Below are 16,092 nucleotides of genomic sequence, written 5' to 3' on the forward strand. Positions count from 1 at the left end.
TCCTCCACCTTCTCCCTCAACCTCTTGTGGCTATCTGCCACCAGCATCATCTCCGCCTCCAGTGAGGCCAGCCGGTCCTCGTGCTCCCTCATCGACTCCTCCATCTTCTGGAGTGCCAGGACCTAAGCCTCCAGCCACTCGCTCGACAGCTGCCCTAAGCGGCTCCACCACCTTAGCTGGGTCTCCTGAAGCTTCTGTTGCTGGAACATGTTGTTCAAAACGTTCACAAACTGCTCTCTAGACCATTAGGTGGGCATGTTCTTGAACGTTCTCATTGCTTCCTATTCTTATGGCTTTTTCCTGTGACATATAGATCGGATTAATATTCGTTTTTTTATATGTGTTTCCCAAAACCACCCAACAATAATTTAATTATGGAAGAATAAGTGGATGATACAAAATGTACAATGACTGCAGATCCAATATATATTTAGTTTGACTCATAATTGCAATACTCTTTGATAGTTTTGTTTTAATATATTTCATATGTGGTTTGCAACAAGAACTGAAGTGTTTCTCTTTACAGTTTACAAAGACCTGACAATTCCTGGAACTAATGCGGGCAGTGGCCCAGAAAGGGAAGAATTTGCTACGTTACTGGTAGGAGGGGCTCGGAGAGAGGTGGGAAATTGATGTCAATTGAATAAGAGAAAAAGGGGAACTTGATAGAAGGTTGAAATTAATGAGAAAGAGAAGGGGGGGGGGGGGGGGGACAAACGGCAGTGAAAGAGGGAGGGTGGGAATGGATGGCAGGTAGCAGGGAGGAAAAGAGAGTGCAAAGATTAACCAACAGATTGGAGAGGGAGAGAATCAGTGTCAATTTTGGGGGGGAGGGTGGGGGAGGGAGGATGGCCATCATCATCAATTCCTGTGGGAGTGGGTTGGAAAGATTGCAAGAACTGAGTGAGCGGAAGGAAAATAGGAACCTAACGAGTTTGGAGCGAGAGAGGAAAGAGTGCCAGGTCGAATTGGTCTGCATCAGTGAAAGAATTGGGAGTTAATCCGGGTCCATTGGGTTGGATTTAATGGGTGCAGTGGTGGCCCCACCCACAGTGATTTTCGGCAGACCTGAAGTGATTTAAATCTAATCCAGTCCGCTGTCAGGCTTCCTGGGGCCTTCAAGGCAGATATCGAGTCACCTAGAGCTGCAGGCCAATCAGAGGCTGAGAACTCCTCAGTACGCGCAGCACCACTGGGAGTGGTGGCCACTGTTGGTACTGCAGGAGGCCCAGGCGGTATGCCCCTTGGCGTCATGCAGTATCAAGCAGGCAATACCAAGCTGGCAGGCCCCAGGAGTGGGGAGAAGGCTCTCCAAACCACACCTTTACGTCTGATTAAGTGGTGCACCATCGCTTAACCTGCTTCCACCCAAAGTACCTGTGAATAGGGCCTGGAGTGTCTTGTTATGCTCTAGGTGTAGCATAAGTGGCTTCCTTGTGGTGCACTTGACAAAGGAAGGTTCAGACGTGGATATAACTTCAACACATTTATGAAACTATTTACACTTCTATTACTCGGGTTCGCCACTACTGCTAATCCTATTATAGCTACTCAGACTGACTAACCAGTCTGCTACAATCCACGTGGTGGGTGTGATATTGAATTAACCCTGTCTCTGTACTCTCTGACTGTCTCCACTGGAAAGAGGCAGATCATGTGTGTGGTGTCCTTTATATATGGGTTGGTGTAATGCCCTCCTGTGGTTGTGTCACCTCTGTGTGTATCGTGAATGCCCATTGGTCGTGTCCTATCTAACTGATCTATTGGTTGAGTGTCTGTGTGTCATGTCTCTGGTGCTCCCTCTAGTGTCTAGCTCATCTACATGTATTTACATTAACCCCTTGTGTATTTGCAGTGATGCACATCACCACATGGAGGACTAGAGTGCCTCTTTGAACTGGTTAGCGGAGGATTCGACATGGGTGGCTGATTTATTGAAAAAACCTAGAGTTAATGATGGTCTGATTGGTTCATTGAAATGCCAAGTGTCAATTTCTTTTCCTTTTGGCAGAATAGAAATCCATACTTCACGAAGTTAAGAAAATGGCTTAAAATTAACCAACATGCATAATTTCAAATGTAAAACTTCACATTTTTACTAAGGTGTGGGTTTATGGAGGATGTCTTTTCTCTTCCAATACAAAGGAAGGATTATTGTATAAACGTAACGTTTACATTCCTCCAGCGGAAATAAGGTAATCATACTTAATTCTGACTGTGAAATTCATGTTACTTCAAAATTAAGATTTGACTGAATCCTTTATGGCCACATGGGGAAACAGGTTATTACTGAAAATATTTAGTGAACTGGATGGTGTCATAAATCGAATATTGTCCTTTCACTTTTGGAATCATAGCGCATGGGAAATTAAGATAAGAAGTAGGTGAGTTTAGTCATTGCCTGCTCCTGGATTTTGCTGGGCACAGCAACGTTATATTTTAATTCTATGCTTCATTTCCAAGTAAGCAACAATCTCTCTTAAAAACACCCCAATTGATTTTACACATGTGGCCTCACATGCGTTACGTATTGGCTTAACCCTTTGTGTGAAGAGCTATACTCATTTCCATGCAATTTAATTTAATTTCTAACATTATGCTTCCTTGTTCCTGATTCCCTAACTAGAGGAAAAAGATGTGCCATTTCATTACTTAAACACCTTGGTCAGGTCATGTCTTAATCAGGTCATCTCCAAACCTGAACATCTCGAGGGACTATAACAGGGGTGGGCAAACTTTTCCGTGCAAGGGCCACATTCAGAAATTCACAATTTTAAAGGGCCGCATAGTATATTAATTAATAGTCCCGGTTGTAACCAATTAGCGTGCGGCATATACCTCAGCGCTTCCCCCGGCGGCATCCTGCCTTTAGCCCTCTTTTTCTCTACTTTTCAAAAATGGCGCTTCACCCGGTTATGATTCTGGGCGCCTCATATAGAACATAGAACATAGAACAGTACAGCACAGAACAGGCCCTTCGGCCTTCGATCTTGTGCCGAGCAATGATCACCCTACTCAAGTCAACGTATCCACCCTATACCAGTAACCCAACAGCCCCCCCCCCCCCCCCCCCCCCCAATTAACCTTATTAAAAAAAAAATTAAAAAAATTTTTTTTTTATTACTTGATCTTGGTGGGCCGCATAAAGACCTTGCGGCCCGCGGGCCGTAGTTTTCCCACCCCTGGACTATAACCTCGTCCATCATGTTGAGCGTGGCGGATGCGGACTCAGTCCAGCGGTGCCACAGTCGGTTGAGGGCTGATCCGTGGGCGGGCGGGGGGAGGGGGGAACATTATACGGGCCTGGGGGCACTGTGGTGGGGTGGTCCGGGGCGAGCGAGCCGGCCAAAGGCGGGACTATTTCATGGGCTGGGTCCGTGAGTTGCATCTGCCATGAAGCACAGCAGCGGCAGGTACAGCTGCGGACCCGGCAATTCTCTGGGGCGTATCGGCAGCTGGATCCGGGTGCTACGCTGCTGTCCTTCTAGCCCCCAGCAAAACGAGGAATCGCCGGCCGTTTGGTGCCAGTTTTGCTGGCGTAAAACGCTATCGTTCCCACGCTGGCGTGGGACATTGTCTCCAACTCGGAGAATCCAACCCAATACATCCTTTCAAAGGTGGGGCATCCAAAATTAAACACTATGGGTGGGATTTTTCAGTCCTTCCCAAAGGTGGGATCTTCTGGTTCTGCCATAGGCGGCCTCCCATAGCGGGTCTCTGGCAGCCAGGAAGCAACGCAAATGCCAATTGACTTCGGCGGAACCAGAGTATCCTCTGCCAGCAGCCAATGGCAAGCCTCCTCCATTGCTAGGAAACACGACGTGGATGCGGCAGGAAATCCCACCCTATATTCCGAATGGAGTCTGACCAGCAGTCTCAATGAGCGCAATAGCACCTCCTTGAGTTTATGTTCTAAACTTTAATGATGAAGCCATACATCCCATCTCCCTTTTTAAAATAAATTTAGAGTACCCAATTCATTTTTTCCAATTAAGGGGCAATTTAGCGTGGCTAATCCACCTACCCTGCACATCTTTGGGTTGTGGGGGTGAAACCCACGCAGACACGGGGAGAATGTGCAAACTCCACACGGACAGTGATGCAAGGCCAGGTTTCAACACTGGGTCCTCAGCGCCATAGGCAGCAATGCTAACCACTGCACCACCGTACTCCGTCTGCCTTTTTGATTGCTTTTTGTCAGGGCCGGCTCAAGGTACCGGCAACTCGGGCATATGCCCGGGGCGCCATGTGCTAGGGGGCGCCATCAAGGAGTGCGTGACCGGAGTCAGAGACCCGGCGCCGCGTAAAAGACTCGGGTCCCGCGCATGCGCAGTTGGGCCGGTGCCAACCAGCGCATGCGCGGTGGCCGCCCTCCCTCAGGCCGCCCCGCACAAACATGGCGGATGGATCCAGGCTCGCCGGTGGTCACTCCGCCCCCCCCCCCCCTCGGGCCCCCCCCCCTCCTCCAGCCCCCCCCCCCCCCGCCCCCCCCCCCCCCCCCCCCCCCCCCCAGCCCCGGCCCCGGCCCCGCCCCCCCCCCGGCCCTGCCCCCCCCCCCCCCCCCCCCCCCCCCCCTGGCCCGGCCCCCCCCTGGCCCGGCCCCCCCCCGAAGGGCGCCGAAGGTCAGCTTGCCCGGGGTGCCAGCAACCCTAGGGCCGGTGCTGCTTTTCGTACCTGTAGTTTTGAACAAGTTGGACTCCTAAATCCCAATACTCCACAGTGACATTATTGGACTAAACATGCAGAGCCACACACTTTGACCTGTTTAGCTGTATCTGCTAATGTTCAACACATGAATCTTTGCAATTTTCTGCTTTTTTTTCTTCATCATTGATTACGCTTCCGAGATTAGCATCACCTGTAAACGTCCTTTTCTATTTCCAGATGGAGCTTGCAGACGGACTCGAGGGGACATGAGGGAAAGCGTTTTTACGTAGAGGGCGGAGGGTGTCTGGAATCCGCTGCCTGAGTTGGTGGTGGAGACAGGGAGACTCTTTCAAAAAATATCTGGATCTGCACCTTAAGCTGCAGGGCTACGAGCTGTGGGTAGGAAGAATTAGAAAGGGCACATGGGTGTCTTTGGGTCAGCATGGACAAGATGGGCAGAATGGCCCCCCACTACTATAAACTTGCCACCATTATAAACATCCCCTCCCTCTGCCACTGCTGCACTGTAGCTACAGTGTGTCTTATCAATATAAGTGTGTCTTATCAATATAATGTATTACTGCAACTCTTCACGGTTTCTCTTCAAGGTTTCTCTCTGGCAACACCTCCCAATATGTGACTTTCACCATCTAAGATAAGGCTGCAGATGCATGAAAACACCACCATCACCACGTTGTCCTCACTGAGATAAGTTTCTGCATCTCCCTAGCAGCTGAAAGCGCTATGGGCTTATCTTTACCGTGCCCACATTCTAAGGAGTCCAAGAAGGAAGCTAACCAACACCTTCTCAAAGGTAACGGAGATGGGCGACAAATACTGACCGTGCCAGTTTGGCGACTGCAACCTGAGAATTATTTTAAAGCACTCAAGGTGACTTGCAATAAAATGGAACTCTGGCCGGGCACCGATTGCTGGAGGTTGTCCCTTTCTGTTACTACCGAACTATAGGCTGAGTTTTCCAGCCCTTCCCACCGGCGGAATCATAGAATCAAAGAATTTGCATTGCAGAAGGAGGCTATTCAGCCCATTGGGTCTGCACCGGCCCTTGGAAAGAGCACTCTACCCAAGTCCATAGCTCCACCCTATCCCCGTAACCCCACCTAACCTTCCAATCCAAATTGAATACACCGTTGACATTGGCGGGAATGGAAGATATACAACCACCGGCTGGCTCTGTCGCCCGAAAACACACTACAGGGTCGCCTGGGGGGGGGGGGGGGGGGGGGGGGGGGGGGGCACAATACTACCTTCCCAAAACTTTGATATACATTCCGTGAGTTATCGAAAGTTTGAAGTCGCTCAGTTTTATCAAGCAGTCTGTGTGGAAACCTACCAAATGTATTTTGTAAACAAATGGTACTGGAAATAAGCCACCCAACATTGAAAGGCCATTAAAAAAAAAACTTCTAACATTTGCGAGAAATTGTAAAATTCGAAAATTCATCTATACGGGAATATTTTTGTATGCTTGTCACTGCCTCGAGCAATATTTTGCGTTGGAGACCTGCTGCTCCAAAAAGCCAAGCTTCATGGCACATTACAGCTGTGTACAGAGAATCAGTAAGTTAACAAACTTCCAGAAACTTCTGTGCTTACAGCTCACCAAATTTGTTTTATGACTGACATGTCTAGTTTTTCCACATAGAATACCAAATCTTTGTGGTCTGTCCCCTCCATCCAGTGATGGAAAGTATTGGCCACAGGATCCAGGAATACATTACTGTGGCTTTCAAGGTAAATATAAACTTATTTGAACCTGCCAAGATTCTATTGTCTGGGGACAATTGGTTACCCCATGTTACTCTGGCAATATGAGCCCCCCCCAATGAGGAGGGGAGGGGAGTGAGGGATGGGGGGGTGGGACAATCATTTGCAGCACAGCTGTATAAATAGAGCTGGCCCGTGTGGTACCGGCTGGAGAGGGAACCAGTGCTGAAGGGCTGGCCCTTTGTACACACGCTTGTAAGTAAAGTTACTCGCTGCTTGACTCTACAAATCCGTGCTGGATTCTTCCTGACCCCTCATAAAAAAAGCTGCGATGTGTTGAAGTATTAAAGATACACAAAACATGATGAATTGAAGTTTTACTGAAGTAGCTTTTGACAGGAAGAATTATAAAAATAATAAGATGCAAAGAGTTCTTTATTTGTGTAAGGAGACTTCAATTGTTTACTGTGCCACTGACAGATTCCTCCCACTTCCCCAATCACTCGTCATCATCCCTCAGGAATGCTATCCTGGTATTCGGTTTTTATTTCCATTGGCCAGGCCTAGATCGTAGAATCATAGAATCCCCACTGTGCAGAAGGAGGCCATTTGGCCCATCAAGTCTGCGCTGACCCTTTGAAAGAGCACCCTGCCTAGGCCCACTCCTCCTGCCTAACCTCACAACCTAATGTGGACACTAAGGGTCAATTTAGCATGGCCAATCCAAGCAACCTGCACATCTTTGGGCTGTGGGAGGAAATCCACGCAGACGCGGGGAGAATGTGCAAACTACACACAGTCACCCAAGGTCGTAATCAAACCCGGGTCCCTGGCGCTGTGAGGCAGCAGTGCTAACCACTGTGCCCTCCGCCAGGTGTTGTCCAGGTGCCTCTGACCCACTGGAAGCTTATTAAACTCTAGTCAACCACTGAATAAATGTAGCCTTGTTATATCGCCTGAGCCCACTCTGCAGCCACATGGCTTTGAGCTACTGTTGTATGCTTAGGTATTTTTCATTTTGTAAATCTAGTGATTGAGGATAATGAGTTTTTACAGTTTACTTGTCTGAAATGGGTGAGGAAACCACTAATTATTTAATATACATCAAGCGATCAAAAGCAACTGTTTCTCAGGGCATCTCTGGCTGACTTTTGTTCCAAGTTTCATTAATGGAATTGAACGTACCTCCGCTAGCGTTACCTCTTACACCAGTGCCACAAGTGACCCACGAGGTATGACTATTTCCTTGCACATTACTTTGACTGTGTGGTAGTCTGTGTAGAGGTATTACGGTACCTAGTAACGCTGGAACACCATTGGTAGATAATGTATGTTTTCTATTGGTCGAGCCTGTATGGTAGCTCCGCCTTGCCAGGCGGGGTATAAGAGCCCTTGCCGCCCCAGCAGCTTCCTTTCTATACCTGAGCTGCTGGGGGAAACACCTAGCTTATTAAAGCCTTCAGTTGTACTGCAACCTCGCTTTAGTAGTCATTGATTGTGCATCAGACTGGAATACTGTAATGCCATGACTGGCTTTTGCAGTACTGTCCCCACTGCTTAGAGTGGAGACGTTCATGTGAAGGCAATCTCCCTGCTCCAGCTGATAAATGACGAAGTCAAGAGCCTCCTCCATACTAAAATTAAATTTAACAGCATCTGACAAAAAGTGAACTGATGCAGCAGGCATTAACATCAAAATATGTTCCCATATTCAGGTCATTTTTTCAACAGCGATTAATATTTAATTTCCAAACAGTGTTGAGCTCAGCAAGATGGCAAGAAAGTTCAGAGTAATGGCAGGAGTCCCAGAGCTTCTTTTTTAAAAAAAAGTAATTTCTTCTTGTTAAACTTCAAGAAACATGGGTCTGGATTCTCTACAGCCCCGCAGCGAAATTGCGTTAGGCATGGGGGCTGCTGGGGGACAGATCGGGCCGGTCGGATCTTCGGGCACGTGGCCAATTGGGGTTGGGGGGGGGCCCACATTTTCCAGCTGCCTCCGCGGTCCGAGTCCGCCATGGCGCTCGGCGGCGCTGCCGCTAGAGGCCCCCGCCGTGCGCATGCGTGGACTCAAAACCAAAAGTGTGGGGGCCCGTATCCGCAGCTAAAGCTGCGTGAATCACACTGGCTCCCTATTGGTCCCCTGAAGGTGAGTAAAACGGCTTATCTTGTTTTGAGGAAACTCCGGTTTGGTAGGCTTATGGGGATAGGACGGGGGAGTGGGCCTAGGTAAAGTGCTCCCTCAGAGGGTCGGTGCAGACTCAATGGGCCGAATGGCCTCCTTCAGCACTGGAGGAATTCTATGGTCCTGGTGATGGCTACTGCAAAGCCCTTATGCAGAAGTGGGGATACCACCGAGCAAACTCTGCTGACACTTACTGCAAAGTGGCAGATCAAATGATTGTCAAACATCCTAGAATGGCTTCTACTAACCAGACCTACACAGCCCTGAAGACTGAAAGGTCTTCGACTCTCGACCCATAGCCTGTGAGATACAGTGTCAAGGGAAGATGCAGTAATAATAATAATCTTTATTATCACAAGTATTATTATCCACAGAGGGAGAATTCAGAATGTCCATATTGCCTAACAAGCGTCTCTTTCGGGACTTTTGGGAAGAAACCGGAACACCCGGAGGAAACCCACACAGACACGGGGAGAACGTGCAGACTGCGCGCAGACAGTGACCCAAGCCGGGAATCGAACCTGGGACCCTGGAGCTGTGAAGCAACAGTGCTACCCACTGTGCTACCGTGTTGCCTAGTGAAATGATAAAAAGACGAATCAATCCTAGCCAGTTGAGATATTTCAAAATCCACTGAACATCTTGTCCTTCAGCTGTACATCTATTTTAGCTCATTTAGCATTTTCCCAATAAACTCATGATCAAATAGGATCACTAAAACTCTGTGAAATCCCCGTTTCTTGACCAAAATAACGAGTTTGATAAAACAGTCAATCTAGGCATGCTCTGTGGTATGATATTGCCTTTGGAATGACTACGTTAGTCAGTCCACAATAGACCACAAGCTGTTGAAATACATCAGATCATAACCAATGAAATGACTGATAATTAGCAAAGTATTTAATTGTCACCGTGAGATATTTGCTTAAAAGTATATACGCTTGTCGATACTTCTTGCCGACTGATACCCTGATGGAGACAAAGCAATGCAAACTTGTGGGAAATGGCTGATTGGGGTTGACTGTCCATATTAACTTCTGCCAATATTTACATCTGTTTAATACTGCGGATGCTGGAAATCTGAAATAAAACAGAAAATTCCAAATAAACTCAGCAGGTCTGGCAGCATCTGTGGAGAGAGAAACTGAGTCAATGTATTGAGCCCATATAGCCTTCTTCAGAACTGAAAAGGAAATTCTGCTATCCTACCTTTGCCACTATTGACACTCCTTAGTCCCTGATGGAACCACTAACAGCCCCATTGCCTCCTGTCCATGACATCTTTGTTGCTCTCTCCTTAGCTCCGACCTATCACTGACTTTCCATTCTGCCCTACCCCTCTCCCCCAGTATAGAATTCATCACGTTTCTATCCCTTTTCGGTTCTGGAGAACGGTCAATGGACTTGAAACGTTAACTGCATTTCTCGCTTCACAAATGCTGCCAGACCTGCTGAGTTGATGCAGCATTTCCTGTTTTTATTTCCATCTCTTTATGTGGCTACCTCTTAAACCGTGACGTAGTCGGAAGGCATAACTGGTGACAGTGACTAACATTCCAATCGTGCCAGCCTACTCAGTGTGAGTACTTGGGAGCTTTTTCCAGCTTGGATTAGAAGGGCTAAATGTTGTGCTGCTCAATCGATGATTTGTCCCTTATATATAACACAGCGAGTGGGTGTGTGTGATGGACTGGGCGTGTGACATTCTGCACACTGCAGTGCACTTCCCACACATGTCACCAGCACCGGGTTGAGACACCCCCTGGTGCTCCGAGAGACGATATTTGCCAGAGCAGTTTCAAAATAGAATTAGTTAGAATGTCCCTAACTTGCAGGCTCCTCAACCTGATCCACAATATCGTTGCAAAAGTGACTCTGACTAAAGATCTTGGCACTTCCTTGAAGTGAATGAATCCCACAATGTGTCTCTGTTCCGCGCATACTCCAAAATGAATCCACGTCTTTATTTTACTTCTGGCTAAATTAAGAATTAGGAATTTCACATATAGAGGCACATTTAAATCAGACTATTATAAAAATGTGTATTTGCTAATTAGAAATGTGTTGCAATTTCATCACACAACATTCCATTGCCAAAATTAGCCTTGTATCTCAAAACTACTGTCATATGTAATAATTAGCCAATTTGCTGATTTCACTTGGGTGAAGAGAACCTAAAATGTAACGAACAGCTTCACTGTTTACAACTGGGAGTCTTAAGAGAAGAAATTAATAGCAGACTAGTAGCCCCAGGCTAGCGAAACGTTACGCATAACACAAGAAAGGGAATGATTGCAGCTGATTTGGACTATTTCTGGTCTCCTGTCAGCTTCAAATGTTCAAACACTAAGCAAAAACACTGGGTGCTCAGTGTGTCAAGTTACTTCAATGGTCTTTGGGGGGGGGGGGGGGGGGGGGGGAATTAGAAATAAAATGTTTGCAAGGGAGTAGGGCTAAATTGTATAGCTCTTGACAAAGAGGCGACACAGGAACAATGGGCTGAATGGCCTCTCTTTATGCTGTCTGGTTCTGAGTGCACATTTTAACTTTCAGATTATCTTGAAATGAAGGAGAGTTATTGGGAGACTTAATTCATGGATTTTGACGGGGCCATGTTACCACCAGATGGCTGGGTTTTGAGCACCGTACAGACCTCAACAAGCAAGGAAGGGTGATTTTTATGCAAACTGTGTTGCAAATTTATTTCCTTTGTTTATAACACCTAAACTATGGTTTATTCCCCAAGAGACAAACGGCCACTTTTCCTTTCGGTTAGTTGGGCACCTGACCTGTTGGGAAAACCCATCACCAGATTTTAAAATTGCCAGAGTTTCTTCTGGTCTGGAACACACATGCCCCCCTTCTAAGACTGCACAATACTTACCTAAATTATGCGATTTAGGCTTAGGTTGCAAGAGGAATCCCAGTTATGTGCAATGTGATGTTTAATCAATTATAACTTCAGAAACTGGTAAGCATCCCACTGATTATCTAGCCAATGCTGCCCTACTGGTTGGTAGCATAGCGGTTAGCACTGTTGCTTCACAGCAGCAGAGTCACAAGTTCGATTCCCGGCTTAGGCCACTGTCTGCACATTCTCCCAGTGTCTGCGTGGGTTTCCTCCAGGTGCTCCAGTTTCCTCCCACAAGTCCCGAAAGGTATGCTCTTAGGTGATTTGGACATTCTGAATTCCCCCTCAATGTACTCGAACAGGCACCAGATTGTGGCGACTAGGGGCTTTTCACAGTAACTTCATTGCAGTGTTAATGAAAGCCTACTTGTGACACTATTAAAGATTATTATTATTGTATTGTACTTGCAGGATTATTACTGTAATATTCCTTTAAGGGTGGACATTACAAAACCAGATAAGCAAGACATAAAAATCTGCCTCACAATTGGGAATTAAGATTTGGACGGCACGATGGCACAGTGGTTAGCCCTGCTGCCTCACAGTGCTATGGACCCAGGTTCAATTCCAGTCTTGGATAACTCTCCGTGTGGAGTTTGCACATTCTTCCCATGTCTGCGTGGGTTTCCTCTGGCGGCTCAGGATTCCTCCCACAGTCCAACAGGTTAGTTGGATTGGCCATGATAAATTGCCCCTCAGTGTCCAGGGCTGTGCAGTTTAGATGCGGGTTACAATGTTACTGGGGATAGGGTTCTACTTCAGGTGGTCGGTCCAGACTCAATGAGCCAAATGGCCTCTTTCTGCACTGTAAGGACTCAATGGTTCTAAGATCTACACAGGCTGAACACATCAGGATTAACAGCAGAAGAGTTTATGATCTCCAAAAGATAAACTACATTTGGAACACCAGGTCAGAATCGGATTAAATTTCCATATTCATCGACCAGAATTCATTTCAACAACAGCCTGCAGGATCCACAGACCATTTCTACAGGGAAATGGGTATACACCGTGATTTATCAGACACAGAACTAACTAGCAAACAAAATTGTTGAGTTGGCATTACACCACTCCCATGGAAGCATTGCAGAAAGATCTGCTGGACAAAAACAAAACGTATGGCATCCAAGAACTATTCAAGGATGGTGGTAAGTACGAAGTGACCCTTGCCGTCTGCTACAAAGAACCATTGATTGCACATGAGGTTCCGACCCGTCCTTGGTCCAAAATAGCATTCAAACTCATTCATGTCCATTGCATTTAATTCATCATTGATGTCGGTCACTTTATCAAATTCCTCATTATTCGGTAATTGAACAGTATGTCAAGAACAACTGTCGCGCAAACTCTCCGCTATTTTCAGTGTATTTAGTTTGCCAGGAGAGATGATCACAGATAACAGTCTACAATTTATTGGTAAACCATTGCAGGATATGTGTGAAGCGTGGGATATTGATCACACAACTTTTCCTCCTCATTGCCCTTGATTTATCAGCCTGGCTGAATGAATGATTTGCTTTTCACAGTGAAATCCCTCATTCTCACAGGGGACAGACTAAGCAGACGCATTGCAATGTTACATCTGAGAGCGACACCTACAATTGCAACTATTCCATCACCAGCAGAACTCATGTTTGGCAGACCAGTGTATCCCAGTTTATCCATTCTACCCTCTCAGAAGCTAAAGAACAATCTTTAACACTGCAAGATGGAGGTGACCAAGATGTGCAATAAAAATACAGGTACAGAATTGCCAAGTTTACAGTTGGGATCATAAGTCTCCCTCCAAGATCCCATAGACATATGCAGCAACCAGCTGAAGTGACAAGGATTTGTTCAGAACCAAGGTTTTATGAAGTCATTAGACTCAAAAGTGCAATGGTGAGGTGCAACTGAGGAAAAATCGGATATAGTTCAGATCCTCAGCCACCATTTGGTTCTATTGTATCTAGGGCTAGATCCCTAGTGCAACCAATAATAACATCCAAGAATGACAGTGCCACAGATCACTGTGAGCAGTTAAAGATACCTCCAGATGAGGTTTACCATTACAAAATTGGGGAGTACCAGCAGGTTACCTTTATGCTTTAGAGCCTGATAGAAATTGACTTTGCTAGTCAGCTATAACCATGAGAGTAAGGGGAGATGATAGAGGTAAAAGGTTTAATTGAGAACTCAGTAAGAATAATTCACTATAATCATAGAAAGCATTACGTGAGTGCAACAATAGCTGGGAATCCACTAAGGGTTAATCCAGATAATACTCTTTAATTCAATTTCTTAGGTTTCACATTTTGCAAGTGCAAGGTAAGTGACGTCAACTCGCTAAAAGGCCCCATTATATGGTAAAAACTGGACGGCTGTCCAGTACGAGTAGTCCCGTTTCTATAGTAACAGCCAGTCTAGGGCTGATAATTTCTTAACAAAACTGTGTTTTTCTAATTAAATTGGCAAGTGATGGAATGGGAAATTTGCACCAACAAATTTAAATACATATATCTCTTAAATTGATGGACAGACAGTTTGGCTGAATTGAGTGAATTATAAATGAGTTAAAACCAATCAGAAGTAATAAGAAGGCCAGACCTAAAGATAGTAATCTCCTTAAGAATCACTTACCAGGTTGGAAAAACTCATCCCGGGATCACCCCATCTGTATTTCTGAAACCTATTTCTTTGCTGCTTGCTTTTGCTAATCACCATCTTTCTTTTGTTTAAATCACTTCGTTATGTTGTCCTGTGTATTATGATTTGAAGAATTACCACAATCTGTAATTGAATGAAAACTCAACTACTGTATTCGCTAAAGACAATCAATCTGACTAGCTTGCTGCAGGGCTAGTCGAAAACCTCCTAAATGTTGTATTGAAAATAATGTTACCAGTGACACGGCTGACAAATAAAGTACAAGTGGACTTTGCCAAAAAGCACAGACTTGATCTCTGTTATTTGGGAACTGAGAAGGGTTAACGGATATCCAGGGTTCCGAATAGACACAGAGATCCATCAGAGCTTCATAGATTCATCAGTTGTATATACTTCTGAAATGGTAACTAAACATGAACGTGTATTGTAAATAGTTATACTCCTTTGGAAGGGGGTGGGTAACTTTAAAAAGAAAGGGGGATGTTATAATATGCCTTTAAGAGATAACAGCATGACATCACGAGAAGGGTAGTATGTCATGTGATCCAACCTTAATTTTACTCTGGCCGGTGAACAGAACACACACAGATCTACTGTTGGTGTCTTCCAGCTTTCCACCTTTTGTATAAACGTCCTTTTATGCCCAGTCGACATAAGTGAACCATTGGTACCTCCATATCATTATAAAAGCACAACAGTTATCGAGAGATTTAGAGAATTCTAACCTCTCAATCGCAGGTCTACCTGTTCAGATTCCAATGCTGAGGTGGATTGGTTGGTCAGTCATCAACAGTAACCTGGTGTAACTTTTGGTAACCTGCTTGCATCAGGTATCAGTACTGAGCTTCCATCAGAAGCTATGCTGCCAGAGCTGGACATACGGTATGAACACAAAAGGCTAGCAAAGAAAGTCAAAGAGAGAGCTTCACACTTTGCTTTGAAGGGCGCTCTCTCTCCCACACACTAGTCATCCCCAAGCTTTTCCCTTTATTCAAGAGCAGTTTATTGTCAATTTTGGAAAAATGCCTTTAGATTGTGAAAAAATTGGGCTGGTTTAGCTCAGTGGGCTTGACAGCTGGTTTGTGATGCAGAATAAGGCCAGCAGCGTGTGTTCAATTCCCGTACCAGCTTACCCGAACAGGCGCTGGAACGTGGTGACAAGGGGCTTTTCACAGTAACTTCATACTTGTGACAATAAAAGGTTATTATTATTATTATATTTTGCTTGTCAAGCAGATTACTGTGCAATTTCTCCAGAATGTTCCGAGTGCCCGATGGTGTCAGATATTCAAGGTAATTCAGCAGCAGATATTAAAACTCCACAGCAGGAAAACAATTAATCAAATCTACCCAAGTATCTATAGCAGCAACATCATTTCCAACGGGCTTTTCTGACTGACTTCCTTTCAGTAGGATATTATTTCAAGCAATCAGTCGAGCATAATGGAATTGCATTGCTAATCCTGTTATTGTGTGCTCTTTGCATCATACACTATCACAATGATAGTTTATGAACACCATTCAGTGCATCAAATAGAGCAGTGTGTTTTCAGGATAACTTGGCCAAAGCTAGGGGAAACCTTTACGTGAGGTTCACAGTCAAAACCAGAGATATATACCTGAATAAAAACAGAAATTGCTGGAAAAACTCAGCAGGTCTGGCAGCATCGGTAGAGAGAGAAACAGAAATCTGCAACTCTTCTTCAGAGTCATACTGACTGGAAATGTTGGGTGGAATTGCCCCCCGCCGGTGGGTTCGATGACGGGTGGGAGAATATGGTGGTAGGGCCAGCGTGAATTCACAGCGGGATCTTCCGCTGATCCCCCCCCCCCCCCCATGGCGGGTTGGAAAGCCAGCTAGAGTCCGGTGTGAACCTCATTTGCACCACACGAATGGGATGCCGATGCAGGCCCACCCCCACCCCCATTTCCGATTCTCCGCATGCCGGTGGGAAAACACGTTCAGAACAATGCGACG

This window comes from Scyliorhinus canicula, chromosome 10, assembly GCF_902713615.1.
Source record: "Scyliorhinus canicula chromosome 10, sScyCan1.1, whole genome shotgun sequence".
Classification (NCBI taxonomy): domain Eukaryota; kingdom Metazoa; phylum Chordata; class Chondrichthyes; order Carcharhiniformes; family Scyliorhinidae; genus Scyliorhinus; species Scyliorhinus canicula.